The sequence below is a fragment of the Channa argus genome, chromosome 11 (assembly GCF_033026475.1).
Source record: "Channa argus isolate prfri chromosome 11, Channa argus male v1.0, whole genome shotgun sequence".
Taxonomy (NCBI): Eukaryota; Metazoa; Chordata; class Actinopteri; order Anabantiformes; family Channidae; genus Channa; species Channa argus.
Window position 1 is genome coordinate 5,743,368 of NC_090207.1, and position 15,472 is coordinate 5,758,839.

The following is a 15,472-nucleotide window of genomic DNA, read 5'->3' on the forward strand; positions in this document are numbered from 1 at the left end:
TATTTATATCCCCCTTTGGAAATCCTTTGGACTCCATTGGACCCCTGGGACCCAACAACGGCGTCTCATCATTCTGTGACACATTTCCCTAAATGATTAGTACCGATAATGGACACTCTAGAGGGCTCTATCTGCCTTTTTAATGCCATAAATATTTCCCTTCGTAAAACCTCAGGCAACCAGGGAGGGACTGACTTGAAAAATGCGCATCAAAGGAATATGTCCCTGGGAACCATGTTGGGAGGCAGTAAGTCTGTGTAAAAGGCAAAGCTGAGATTTGACAGCATCATGACAAGAGCGAATGATATACAATCAGGTTATACATTTAAAAAAAGTGCCAGGTCACATTAAGTTTGCTGCAAAGCGCTGTGTGACTGATAGTGGCAGAGAACAAATGAACAAAGAGGAGTTCTTTTTGCAGACTATATTGACTGATTGCAGGTTTTCTGGCAAATGTTCTTCTCTGAATACTCACTGACACCGCTTAGCGTAACAAAGACACCTCCATCTCTTGCCAGTCTGGAAATCAGTTGTGCATTTACAGGACACCAGTTATCTGAGCCGTAGAATAAAGAGGTGCAGCGTAGGTTTATGCCACCAACATATGGCAAATAGCGAGAGAGCACAATGTTTTTCTCCAGAAACCAAGAAGCTATATTTTACTGCAGATATTCTGCTATGCCAGTGTCATTGTTTCAGCTCCATCATATTTTGTTATGACATTTTCTCTGGCGTTTATCGCAATTTGCCTGCTCTGCCATCTTCTCTCAGTTCACACTCTTCATTATTCCTTTTGTCCCTCACAACCCGACTCGCCTCCATCCACTGTAGGACTAAGGCTAAGTGTGAAGGAATCCTATTGAGTGATTTGGGTTAGGACAAGGTTAGGCCCTGGTTCAATTCAGTTCAGGTTAAAGCAATGGGGAATCAGTTTAGTTTATCTTTATGTGTCTTTATTTATCATAATATGTTTATTTTTTTTTGTGATTTGTTTTAAGGGAATTACACAGGAAACAGTTATTACTAGCCAGAAGTTCTTAATCTCGGCAGAAGATAAACATTTTAGGACTGACAGGTACAGTGGCTGGGGTTAGGGTTACGGCGAGCTGGTGGTGAAGGTTATAAGCGTTCACGTGTTCAAAGAATAAGTTCCAGAAAAAGTGGACCACTTCAAAGGTGGAAAGTAGTTTATCTTTTCAGAACCTTCAAAGTTGATACTTCTCAAAAGTGTCATTTTGGCTGAGGCCATTATTACTGTAATATCTAGACTTAAATAAAAATGCACAAATGACAACAACCATGTCCCCTAAGTCTATTTCTTCTGAGCAAAGAACTATTCTGGTGACTCGGTGATCTGTGACAGGGGCCCTGTAAATGACAGAACACTGAACACTTACCTGCTTCTAATCAAAGCCAGTTTGTATTTGTTGCTGATCTGCCTGCTCCCCTTTTAGACGTCTTAGTTCTTGCTGACGTCCCACCTATTGGAGACCTTGTGTTTAAACAAAGAACAGGTCATTGACCTCTCCTGCCCTCCGTCTGGACCGTGTGTCACATCTACAGTGTTATTGCAAAGTTCAGAGAAAAGTTTTAAGGTGGTGTTGTACAGTTCTGGGAACTTCCACATGCTCTCTGGCAGCTGCCATTTTGTTGCGTACACTGTTAAAGGTCATGACAAACAAGATAAAAGTTTCAACTGATTTTAGCTTTGATTCGAGTGGAGAGGTGCGAAACAAGCTACGCCCAGTCGAGCTGCCACAGTGCGCATCGTCTGTAAATGAACGTAAATCTGCAGAGCGTCTTTGGAATATTTCAATGCTGTTTATAGCGTAGAAACTCATAAATAAAAACGGAGAAACTGAACACACCAGTGAAATGCAATTTACACTTCTTGAAGAGGAAACTGAATAGAACAAATACATAAATGCCCACTATTCTTTTGGTTTTTATTCTGGTCTGTTCCAAAGTCCTGTCATCTCTTCTACTTTTCTCTTCAGTCCTGTCACGCTAGAGTTTTATTCCTTTTTGGGTAATACACCCATTTCCAGGTGAAGTGGAGACTGTGCCGCAGTACCATTGCAGCTATACAGACTATGGAAACAAGAGTGTTGCAGAGACTGAGAAAGAAAGAACGAAAGAAAGAAAGAAAGAAAGACACAAGCAACACACAGAAATGAAAAATGCAGGGGCGAGGGGGAGCCTTTGGGTGAGGAAGGTGTAGCAGAGAGACAAAAAGATGACAGGTGAGTGTTTATGTGTGTATGTGCACGCATGAATGAGTGTGTGTGTCTCATTCTAGGGAGAGAGGAGAGCAGTGTGGAGAAAGAAAAAAAAAAAAAGAATACCCCCTCCACCTCAAGCCTGGGTGTTGTGCAGAATTTTAATGGACTCTAGAGTCAGATATGGGGATTTTCCATCCAAACCCCCAGATGTAAAGCGTGCACACACACACACACACACACACACACACACACACCTAAATCAGATGAAGCAGATACTGCATACCACAAACTATACTGATCGAAAACCCAGAGAGAAAAAGTGGTGATAGTCATTTTATCCATCGATATCTTATTACACCATTACTAATAGTATACTGCCATGCTGAGTGTCCAGCAGAGGTGGGGTTTTGTCACACTCATCACCCTAAAGAAAAAAATTATTCTGCCTTAAGTTGTTTACATACACAAAAACACGCACATGCGCACATTTGTGAGTCAGTGTGGGAATTGTAAGTATCCACAGACTGAGATTCGACTCAGATAGTTGCTTTCTGAGGCACTTCTCCAATATTTGCAGGAGCCAAGGGGTAATACAGTGGGGAAATATACTCTCTGTTTGAGACAAACATACCGTCTCTGTACAGAAGTTCATCACAGCTGATGCCGGCGTCTTCTCTGTTAAAACGGCTGCAAGGCTAAAGAGAGACAGTGTAAATAATTTTACACTGAAAACTTTGTTTTTACTTATTCGTGACATAATTTTAGGAGAGTCCCATTTTTCTGGTTAGCCAGTGTTGTTCAAAGGTCATCTAACAAGTAGAGTTCACCTGTACGTTGGTAATTTGATGCAGGTACCGTGCAGAAGAGGGTTGAGGAAGGCATTTAACCACTTCATCAGCGAACATACAGTACATTTGAAGGATCAGACTTCAAGACTTATGTCTCAACAGTTAACCCTTAGATGCATAAGTGGGTCAAAAATGAGCCGGCGAGCTCGTTTTCTTGCAATATCGTGACAAACAAAAGTAGTTCAGCTATTTCACAAAGAGTCCGGTCTCTCGTGCATCTAAGGGTTAATCAGCCTATGACTTTTGTGAAGTTTTCCAAAAAGCAATGAAAGCCTTCATCAGTATGTGTCATTCTCAGAGTTATGGATGCGTTAGTGAACAGTGCTCTAAGGAACAGAGAGGTCAGTGGACACAACACAAAATGAAGTGTTCAGCGACAACTAGAAAAGGATGCAATAGGATGCAAAAATGATACAATAACAACTGCAAAAATGACCGAGAAATTGACACAAACTAAGCCAGAACAGACCAACAATGGCTAGAAATGAACACAAAATTACTAGAAACATATAGAAACCCCCCCAAAACAGAAAGGGACACAAAGTTACAAAAAACAAATGTAAAGTGTAAGTTTATGCACCCGCAAAACTCCGGGAGTGAAGTGGCGATGTCACAACTGATGAAAGAGATTTTTCTGCCAAATATCTCACATCATCATATTTACATACTTTTCACAAGAAATGTTCAAAAAGCATTTTAATGCTGGAAATGTACATTCGAATATTAGTTTTCAACTGAAAATGTAAGAAATGTTGGCCAAATGTCCTTTTTTTTGTTTTTCGGTGCCAGAAGCTGCAGTGGTAGCACAAACCAAGAGAAAAGATAATATGGTGGGAGATACTCAGGTTCTCGGGAACTGCACTCGATAATACACGTCCACTAAGAAAAACACACAAAAAAAAAACCTACATATTTCAGAAACATAATGGAATACAAACAAAAATGATTCTCTGTTTTACGTTTTGATAAACTGGTTAAAGAGAGAAATTTAGATGATTGACACAAACTTGAAATTGTCAAGACTCCCTCAAGAAATAAAAGTATGATCCGACATCTGTGCTTTTGCTGCAGATGCTGCCTGTGCTGCTCCTCCTTCTCTGCCATCATTATGACGGCTCTAAGAAAGAAAGTACAAACCTTAGTAGTCCTGTTCTCTTGACCTAGTTCCCCATCTTTCCAGAAAAGTGCTTTTATTTGCCTGCCTACTAATGTTTCAGATATAGTGATCACCTCTGGCCTTTTCATAAGCCTCCTAAATTTGCGTAAGTTATTGAGGCTAATTACATTCCTTAATTAACTAATTGAAAAGTTGTTCACAAACAACTCATGGACCAATCGATTCCACTTAATTTTGACCATACACTTCAATCAGGTTTACGTGTTAACAACGTTACTGAAACGGCCCTGCAAAGTCATAAATGACCTACGCGAGCTAACAGTGACACTGGTAAAATATCGAGACTTGAGAGCAGCACTGACTTCACCCTTGGGCACAAAAATGTGAAATACTAAAACACAAACACTTACTGTCAGTTCACCGTGGAAAGTGAGCTGCCTCCGCTCTCTGCAGACTGTCTTTAAAGTCATTTTCAAACCTTTCCTGTCTCGTCCAGGTTCATTTCCTCAAAACAGCCCCACAAAGACCTTTCACTTTGACGAGGTCCAAAACGCACTCCGGAGCAGTTACTTTGTATTGAGAACATGATCTGACCTTGAAATGTTGCATTGTTGAGAGATGACTTTTTTTTGACTTGCATTCTGCCTTCTGCTGCGGATTTGAACTTTGCTCATTGTTCAGATAATAAATGCTAAACATGGAGTATTGGAATTCTTTGCCAGCTTGTGTTGCATGTCCTCTCACATAAGGAGGGTTTAAAAGTAGGCCAAACACTTCTCTGTTTTCCTTTGATTTAAGTGTTAGGCTGTTCTTGGTGGTCTACAGTTATGTATATGTTGTGTATAGACGTTTTTGCTCTAAAGTGAAGCAACCTGAATCTTCCTTGGAATGAAATGTGTTATCGGAATAAATGCAGCTTTACCGGACAGCGAATGAACTGTAGTTGAGCTACATGCATAATTCAGAGAGTTGTATTAACATACTGTATGACTGTCTCCTAAAGAGACTTTTATTGTGAAATAAACCATTTTATTCTGGGCCTTACAGGGATCTAGACTGTTGTTGCTCTTTGGACCATAAAAGCTGAAATTTATCATTGCAGTATTTGCAATATTCTGACTAATTTATTGGTTTAGGACAGATTGCAATGTTTGAAATGAGTCCTACTGACAAAGGTTATTAAAGAAAAACAAAACATACATACAGTCATTGATTTATGCAGGGACCCGTTTCTCGTCTTCGGCAACAGAGTCTTAAATATAAAAATAAATCCGTTAAGCACTAAGTAATCAATAAATACATTCAATAGCGAACCAGCAAAAACTGCTCTACCATGCCCTCGTTAAAACGATATCCAGAGAAGGATTTAGTCTCCTGCAATAAAAAAAAAAAAAGTAGTAAGAACAATAGTTCAATGCTACTTCTGCATGTTGATGAATTTGCTGGCATTTCCTTCTTGACTGCTGGAATTCAGGACTCCCTGTCAGTGTTGCAGGGCAAACACATTCATAAGTGCACATTTGCATAATGACGCATTATGCTGTTTACATGGAAAAGGAAAGAGACAATTAGTGAGGGGCTGCAGAGTGCGGGAAGAGGACACCTGTTGAGATGCTATTGGAGATAAAAAAAGACAGGTTTCTCAGTAATGGTTAGTGTTCGAACGCCATCCGAAGTTATTATGTATCCATAAGTTCTTAGACTTAATAAATATAGCAAAAAGGTTTCCGGTTTAGCGTAAAGCTAAAAAGGAGATTGGGAAGGAAGGTCGGATTCAAACCGGGGACCTTGTAGCTGTGAGGCGGCCGCTCTAACCGTTCCAGCATCATGCTGCCCTTAGAAATACTTTCGAAAACACACCAAAAAAGTAAAGTCTTTCCAGAAAAATAACAAACCAAAATAGCAATTATTTCGTCGTCCTAAATAACCGCTTGACTCCAGCTGAATCGTGCGTAGCAGCAAAATTAAAAGAGGGAAATTTTTTTAGTGCTTGGTTTTAGCTTCCAAAACACCTCTTTCTTTTGAGGAGTTTACACAACGAGCCAGCAAACACTGATTAGGCAGCAATTGAAAACAGAAATAAATAAAATTGCTTCTGAGCTTACGATCTTCCTCACAGCCATTATCTGTGAGCACGATTTTGCTCTTTCGCAATTCCTCTGTTCTCTCTTCAATTAAAGCTCCACAGACGTGGGACGTATTAGGCACAATTGCTGCTAATGTAATTAAATCCATGCGGCAGGCATATAGTGATCCTGACGACGGCAAACGGAGGTGAACGCTTCTGAAAATCAATGGGTTTTTAATGATTCGCTGACATTGTTGAGTCATTCCTGTGAATTGCTCCAAAGTTTTTGTTCACACTGGTCGACACTGAACCAGTGTGCAGGAGTTAACGGTGTCTTCCCCTAATGTCCAATTCTTTTCCCCATCTCTGCAGTGACTGAGCTGTAAATAAACACAACCTGGGGTTGCACATCTGTGCACATGTCCACATGTGTGTCCTGTGAGGACTGCTTGTGCCACCTGTGCTTGTGTTGGACAACTGAGAGGTTGAATATGTGCTGGAAAGAAACATCCTCCTCCTCTTACTTTCTCATCGCCCTCCAGCCTGTGAGACTACACACACACACAAACACACACACTCTGTCTCTCTCACACACACACAAACAAATATACCCCTAATGAGATTTGCCTGGGTATGGACTGGTAGTTGATTCATGACATGCCACAGCAACACCAAGAGAATAAACACGAGGCTGCTGGCTCTCAGTGGAGTCTAACGTGCCATTTGGTTGGACCGGTGGTCATGTGCAGCACAGGTGGCCCGAGGGAAACCGACTTACACTGTGCTCCACTTTACAGGACCACAAATTGAGAACTTCATCAGTTCAAATTTGCTGTAAGGACTTTCCCCACACAATCACTACCATGTAGCACAAGGAAGAGCTGCCAGCTCTACATGCAGTTATACCAGTCAGATACAGCAGCAGGACGCCAAATTGAGACGTGTGGACTGGCAGCACCAGAGTGTCTTCAACGCTGCAGCAAAACCAGCAGTGGCTGTCAGCGGCTGTCCAAGAAGTGACTGTTGATTTTGGAACATCCCTACCAGAACAGCTGTCCAATCATAATGAGTTTGGAAGAGGTGTCTTTCTTGTTTGCCTAACTGAAAGCGGACGTGATCCAGCTGGCAAACTCCCCAGTAAAAATGCAGAGATGTGTTCATTTAAAAAAAGGCTGCTGCTGCAGCGTGCTGGCTAAAGACAGGGTGACCTGATCAGACAATATTGACAACGGAGACGACTTGCATCAGTCTCATGCCAAAGATGATTTGTGACCGTACAAATCAGATGATATCTCACTGACGGATCCTGGCCTAGTGGCTCAGTTATGCTTAGTCTGTCCATCAGATGTGATTTACATGATGACCTTCCATTTATGATAACGAAAAGAATAGAAAATGCCGTCCAGGCTCGCTCGGGTCAAGAGCACGTGACGCTGAGCATGAGGCCTTTTCTCTCCTTTTCTTGGAGTTAAAAGTCTTTAAATTTTACAGATCCTAAGAAATCTTAGAAAGATTATATTGGAGCTAGATTGAATGTTTGGCTAATATTGCTGCTAATTTATACATTTGTATGCTTTTTTTTTTTATGTGGGCTTTGATTAAAAGTTTTTAATCACTCCTGTTTGTTTCAGATCGCTCAAAAACAACTTCAGAGACTTGGTTCCAGTTACAAGGTTGAAAAACGATCCAATAGTGAAAATCACCCGACAGCCACGTTTTGACGTGATAATCTGTTTACAAATTTGCCCAGACTTTCATCATATCACAGCAAATATCTCTGTCTTTTAAGTTTTCTGAATTGTTGTCAACAAAGCAAAAATTCTGTGTGGTTACATTAGGGACCTGCATTTGTCATTGAATGTAGTGAAAGCTTCTGATAAAAAGTAATTTGTTTCATATAGATATGTAAAATTTAACAAAAGAATAAAAGGATCCTCTGCTTAGTACCAGGTGCTCACCTGACCCACCGGAAGCACCTTGGGGTCCAGTGTCTCGTCCAAGTATAATAATATAAAATAAGGATCTTTTAACCTGTGTATATCTGAAAACCTGCTATCATGGATATTTAATACATATTGAGTGTATTTTGAATATGTCTGAGATTTTATTAATTCTCTAAATGTATCTTTACAAACAGCTCAGAACCCTCTATGCTCTGATGCAAGAATGTCAGAGGGTATAGAAATTGACATTTTCAATAGTCACGAGCCCCCAACCCTGACTGGCTGAAGAAGTGGGCTATTATTCCGTCATGCATGCGTAAAAGCGATAGTTACAAAGTGATCTTGATTTTGATCCTGAACGTAACGGGAAAGATTCTGCTGTTGCACAAATTAGCCTTCGACAGGATGTTTCAGAACAGTAGGATCGCGTCCACGAATCCCAACAAGTAACATTTCTTTCAAAGATAGCTACAGGCAGCTACTTTATCTTCAGCACACATCACATCATTAGATACGTGGCGTTTAAAGCCACTTCTAACATCCAGTTTTGCTCCTCTAGGCCAGGCTGAAACACAATCTTTTCTTTTAGTTCCTCTTCCTTCTGCCTCTATCGCTTTAGTGATATTGCAGAACCTGCCTTAGACAATCCGACAATGAACCACAAGCAAAGAAAAGTTGGTTCTTCTCGACTTCTCATATGTAAAAGGACAATGTGTATCACTGTGTACCTTCTATCTGTGTGATGCATGTTAGAATCATTCCCCAAATTCTCTGCATCACACGAATCTTCCTCTGAAGTCATTAAGTGCATTTGCCTCTTCCAACATCATCACTGTCAACTGGAGACTAAAGATGTCACATCAAAGGTTTTCAATTGTCTCATTCATTTCCTTAGAAAGGCTTCATTTGCCACATGATAGCAGTCAGCAATGCTGTATTGATTTGCAGCAGCATACTCACTAAAGCCCTTGTCTCAGGCTGTGATTGACAGCGCTGCCTCATGTGGCCGCTGATGCCGGAACTGAAATATTGACTGTGGCCTAGAACCACAATCAATCAAGATTACTTAGGCATAGCAAGCTCAGCCCGTCTTTCCATAACCATAGAAGTCAGGTGACTTGTCACACGGGGATTCGACTTGACTGACAATGATGGGCCCACGTTAACCTTGTTGGGGTCCGATGTTTCTTAGCCTACAGCCATGACTTCACCCACATGACTGCAACTACTGTTGCGATTGTAGCAGTTAGTGCAGAGAAGTTAGAATCTGCATAAAAACCTGAGTCTAACTTTATCCAGTTGTATTTATTGTTGTGGGGGAAAATACCCACGAAGACAAGACAAAGTGATTTATACTGCTACAGTACGCCAGCTTTTTGTAAAGTTGATCGATAGTTGTGGTTTAGGATAAGAAGATTATGAAGACTGGGATGCAACGCTGGAAATTCTTTATAAACCCATGAAATTGTAAATAATGTTTCTGCCCTGATGTTACAATTGTAGTGCAGCAAACAACACACTGCAAGAACAGAACCAGGATAAACTTTATTCAAAGAACACGGAAATACTTGACTGGGTTTTTTTTTTTTTTTTTTGGCCCTCAAATTAATGGTAGCATGCATTTGTCCTTCGAGCTCAGTCTTTGCCAGCCCTTGATAAAAATGTCTGCTACATTTGAAACGTTTTTTTAAGTTACTTACTGACTTGACTACATTTAGTTTGCTGAAATCCATTGCTCAAAATGCTCTCGCTGCCGAAGGTAAAAAGGCAGTGGGGGTCTAACAGCTCAGTTACAGGGTCGGCTTTTCAACGCCCTGCTTACTGTCCATGTGTCAAAGCGTCCCTGAGCGAGCTGAGTCCCTCACTTGTAGGTCGTTTTGCTGATTGAAATACTTTACAGCAGCGATAGTGACACTGTACTTTATATGTGGACATTCCCATGTGTGTATACAAGCAAATCCTTTCTCCTTTAAATGAAAGGTTTTCTGCTACAAAGCTGTATATACATTTCAGGGGTTCGTGTCCTTAATATTCAGACTTATCTGTTAGCTGCATCCCCCGGCAATGGAATCCCTAATCTCAGGGGTGGAGAGGACAGCCCATTTTAGAAGATGTGTTGAGAAGGACAGGGAGGAGGGGCAATTTTTTTAACCTAATGAAAGCCCCTCACCCTTCTGCAAGGCACCAGGTTCATATTCCCTGACAGGCAGAAATACGTTAGCTTCTGACTCGCCGTTTCTCGTTTGACAGGATTACACAGTCAGGCAGGGGCCACGAGGGAGCGTGGAGGGATCAGGACCGTCTCAGACACTTTGAGTCACTTTCCATTAGTGATGCAAATAACAAACTTGCAAACTTATATCGAAGGCTGGGAACATATAAAAAGGCCAAATATCACTATACATGTGAATCTTGGAGGAAAACACACAGTGATTTATTTCATCAGCTGTGGATAAGGGATGATTTATGATTCATTTTATGCTCACTGGCCATCAGGCAGCATATTAGATTGGTATTCAGTCCAAGTAATGTTTTTGGTTCAGTGGTTACAATCTAAGCTGGGTTGTTTTACACAGTGTGTTTATATCCGCTGCATATATTTGTTACTGTGTGTATTTATGCTTATCTGATGCTAATGCATCTTCGGGAGCGAGACCCTCTTCTGCTGCCGTGTTCTACATCTGACCTGTTCTCTATCACACCTCCTGACTCTCTCTCTGTTAATTGAGGAAAAGTGCACTGAAGCCGTGGATGAAAAACAACAACAAAACATCAGGGTGAAAACTAGCCGGTATAACTTCAGTTAGGAGAGATGACCCTTTGTCCCACAGTCCACAAAAAAAAATGTGATATTTTATTTATCATTTTGAAAAACAGGCTCAAATCCTGAGGGTACATTTGTTTTTCTCTTATCTCCAGCTTATCTTTGGGAAATGTGTCAGTCTTTCTACTGACCTTGCTCCTGCTGGCACTTTTGATGCGCTATCTTTCTTGCTCATCAAGGCTGTTGTAAAACTAGTCTAGATAAGGTCCTGTGGTCACATGTGCACTTTATCCCCCTAGAGATATGTCTCTTAATCCATCTCTTGTATTGATAAATAAATTGCAGCTTTAAATAGAAAGCAGTAGCGTTCCTTTGCACTTGTGTAGGGGGCAACCTGTAAAATGCCATTTGTATTTGAAAGCCTTTATGATTAAATAGCATAAAGACAGCGTATTACATGTTGAAATGTTGGGACTCATCAGACCAAGTGACAGTCTTCCATGTCACCTTAAACCATTTTTAAAAGGTTTGAGCTTGGGCTCAGGACCAGAGGAAGCCGCAGTTTCCTGAATGGCTTTTTGGACCTTGTTTATATAGGTTTTTTCTTTGCAAGATAACTTGCGTTACTGCTGCATCAAGGTTGTTCCTGAGCCCATGTCACCGTCACCAAAACACCAAATGAGAGTAGGTACCTCAGCTTTTCCATTGTCATTCATCTATGTTCAAGTGTACTGAGAGAATGTTCTGTGCCAAGGTTGTGTGCTTCTCGGCCTGCTGACTGTCACTGTCAGTGTGTGAACAGTGAGCAGTGGGATTTATGAAACCGGTCTGTTGCTTTTTCATGAATGTGCACGGTTGTGTTTTGTTAGTTGTACACATGGTGCTATAAAGAAACGTGGATCAGTCAGTGCAGAGCAGACTCAAAGGCAGCAGAATTTCTACCACCTCAAAAGGAGGTTGTGGTCCAACAGCCCAACTCCTTCTGTGGGACAGTGGCTTTTTAAATAGTGGGAGATTTTAATTGGTTTTGTATAAACAACTTTTTTTTTTACACTTTTATCATAAACATAATGATAAACTATAAACACAGTTTTAGTGATGTAAAACATGTTTTCGTTGCTTATACATTTACAATGTTTCTCACACGTTAGGCGCAGGAAAGAAATAAAAAAATCTTTTTAAAGCTATGGCATTGATGGAATGATTGCTGAGCTTTCTGCAGAGCCAAATGTGTCCCGATTGTACAACATGTTACTATCCAGCACAGGCTGAATATAGTGCAAGCAGCACTGGGCCCATCTGTGTCGATACTCGGCTGCAAACACACAGTCACTGTGTCACAAGGAAATGCAGTCTTTCACAATGGGGGGCAGCATCGACTAGCGGCTTTTACCTGAGAGAAAGGCTCCTGTGAGAGGAAGTTTGGGGTGTAAGGAAGAACAGATTGATAGACAAGACCCACTGAGTGCTTTCATTGAACAACAGCTTTGTTAGAAGTCCATCCATTAATAGCCGTGGTTCTGCACATGGGGAAAATCAAGAAGTTATCAGACTTACCTCCACCATCCGCCTGTCACACCTTCCAGCATCGCCTGCAGTTTGCCCACCAGCAACACGTCCGCTCATGACAAGGACACTGAGCTGCCCTTCATAGGCAGTGGGAAAACAGATCGGCACTAGCTGTTTTTCATCTGACTGCACTTCTGAAAGGCTTTAACCCCACAAACCTTTGAGTGCAGAGTGATTTCACCTTTCCACCTTTCAGTCATTTCAAGTTTGATTCGACAATGCTAATACGGGAAGCTAAAAATAGGCTTATTGCCAATTAGAGCCATGGAATATTACTCAGGCCTTTTTCTGAATTTGAGAGACATTTAAAATATTTCTCATTTGCATTTTAAAGAATTGTTTCATATGATATGCAGCAGTGCTGCAGGACTCTGGAGACATCTAGAGATTTCTTTAAATACTGTAGAATAACAAAGCCGCATATCATTTCTGTATGTGCGGCAACTTAGAAAAATAAAGACTGCAGAGTCAGGAATTGACCTATGTTCAATGTCAAATATATTTCAACATTTACAAATCTTACAGCTACAAGGATAAATTAATACAAGCAGCATAAACCTGACATTTAAGTTAATCGGATGCATTGCTTCCATTATGAATATAATTAAGCAAGAAATGAGTGGAAATGACTGATGCAAATAAATCCTGGCACGAGATTCCTGTTGCATCATAACAATACATGTGTAGCGAAATTGACAAGTGGACTACATGCAAAACCACAAGCTACCATTCCTGCGATTCCCCTTCCGTCGTGGCCTGATGGCTTTACCTCACACAGACAACACACGCCAACATGCTCATTACTGGGTCACACCGTTAAGATACATGGACTGACACCTTAGGAGCAACAATGGATCATCAGCTGTTTGGTATTCAGTGGCAAACCAGGTGCGGTGAAGTGGAGACGAGCTGTTGATGACCAACAGACACGATTTAAAGTGTGCGGCTGTCACACTCGATCAGTTCTGGGCTCACCCGGTAAATCAGCGCGCGGAATGATTGAGAATGAGAACAATTGCAAGGTCGTTCTTGTTAAATCAAGTGCTCTCAGCCAGCTGCAATAGGCAAAGATAATTTCTAAAGAAGCAACATGGTACTTCTTCCCCGTTAAAATACTGTGACTTAAAGACTGTCAGGAGAATTTTCTGCTTTTTGCAGGACTTGCATGGATTCGGCAGCATTTTAATTAGCTACACCCAGTGTGCTGCAACCCATACATCAAGGGTACACAACATGATATCTTCATTGGGAGATAATGCAACTTTTTCTGTCAACTTATATTTTATATAAGTTATCAAATCGCATTCACTCACCGCCTGCCTTATTCTGAAGGTGAGATTTGTAGAAATGTTTTTGTCTTTCAAAGTTACAGTGTGCAACATGTTTGCTTTTTTTTTTTGTAGAAACATGGTCCAACACGCATCGCAACAAGCAGTGGTGCAGTGGAGTCCTACAGTGGCACATTGCTTTAACCATAGTACAATTATCTTTTAAGGATATAGTTTTAAGATCCACTATATCTTATAATATCAAGGAATTTGCAAGACATAATCTATGTTGCAGCTAATTAACCTGAACCTTTACCCCAAGGACATGTCTCACAAATAAAGACATGAAAATGTTTTTAACAACAATTTCCCCATTAGTCCATAAACAGACGTTGATCCTTAACTGCTCGGTTTTCTGGAAACATCTCCACCCTTGTTTTCGCTTAATGATTAATATACATAAATTAATATTATGAAGATGTACATTCTCCAAAGGCCAGCTGCAGTGCTTGTAATACTTTTAGCTGTAATTGTATTAGTGAAACTGCTAGTGAAAATACAGTAACAAATCAAATAAAAAATGCATTTTTTAATTGCAATTCAAAGTGCTTTGCAGACGATTGAAAGCTGGATAAGGTGTAAAAGTCAAAAACGATTACGAGTAAAAACAGTGATAATAATGTCGATAAAACAGGATTATATATAAAAAAGGATAGAAAAGTTGTCAAAGTCTGAGAGTATAAGACAGTGAGACCAAAAACAAAACACAACTTAAGTCAATGAAAACAAATTGGAAAATGTAATAAAACAAATTAATTTAGGTTATTAAAAAATATATACACAGGTTTTTATTCGTCACTTTTTATACATCTGAGAAAAAGTAACCAATAGTAGAAATAACAGTTGGATTTACATTAACGCAAAATTTGACCATTATCTATTTATCTATGACGTTTAGTGTGTGTGTGTGTTTATTGAACATAACGCACAATTTTGACATTCAGTACACAGCTCAGACCACTTCTCCTCTACTGAAGGGTTATGTAGCACATCATAATACACACAGATTATAATGTGGACAGAAAGTGCATTAAAGAAAAACAACAACAACACAAAAAGACAAAAGAACAAACATAGTAGTATTGAAAAGATGAAATGCACACACACCCACACACACACACACACTTCCAGTCACAAAAGGCTGCTGAGGAGCAGTGCACACCATTCTGTATTAAACATTCACAACTTCTTAGCAGCCAGTAAGATTCTGCACTAAAGAGACAGTGTAACCTTTTGCTATCTGGTCTAGCAGACCTGTCTGAGGCCCATTTTCTCAGTGGGGTTCAGTCATGGAGGAGATGTTGGATGTCGCAGGGACGGTTTGCCAGATACACTCTCATCCGGAATGTAACACATTATGCTGAAGGGTTTAGCTTGAACCTACTCAAACACACACACACACACACGCGCAAGCACACGCGCACACACACTTTGAATCATCTTAGGAAACTGCCAAGGCCTGCACATCCCTGGAGATGACTGTGAATAATTGATTTTAACCAGGGAGACGTTTGCATTTCCCCCCATTTCCATATAGAGGAGAGTCTTGAAGAGGTGATTCAATAGTTGACTGATACTTGCAACACTTTGGAAAACTTTGAGAAAGTATAATT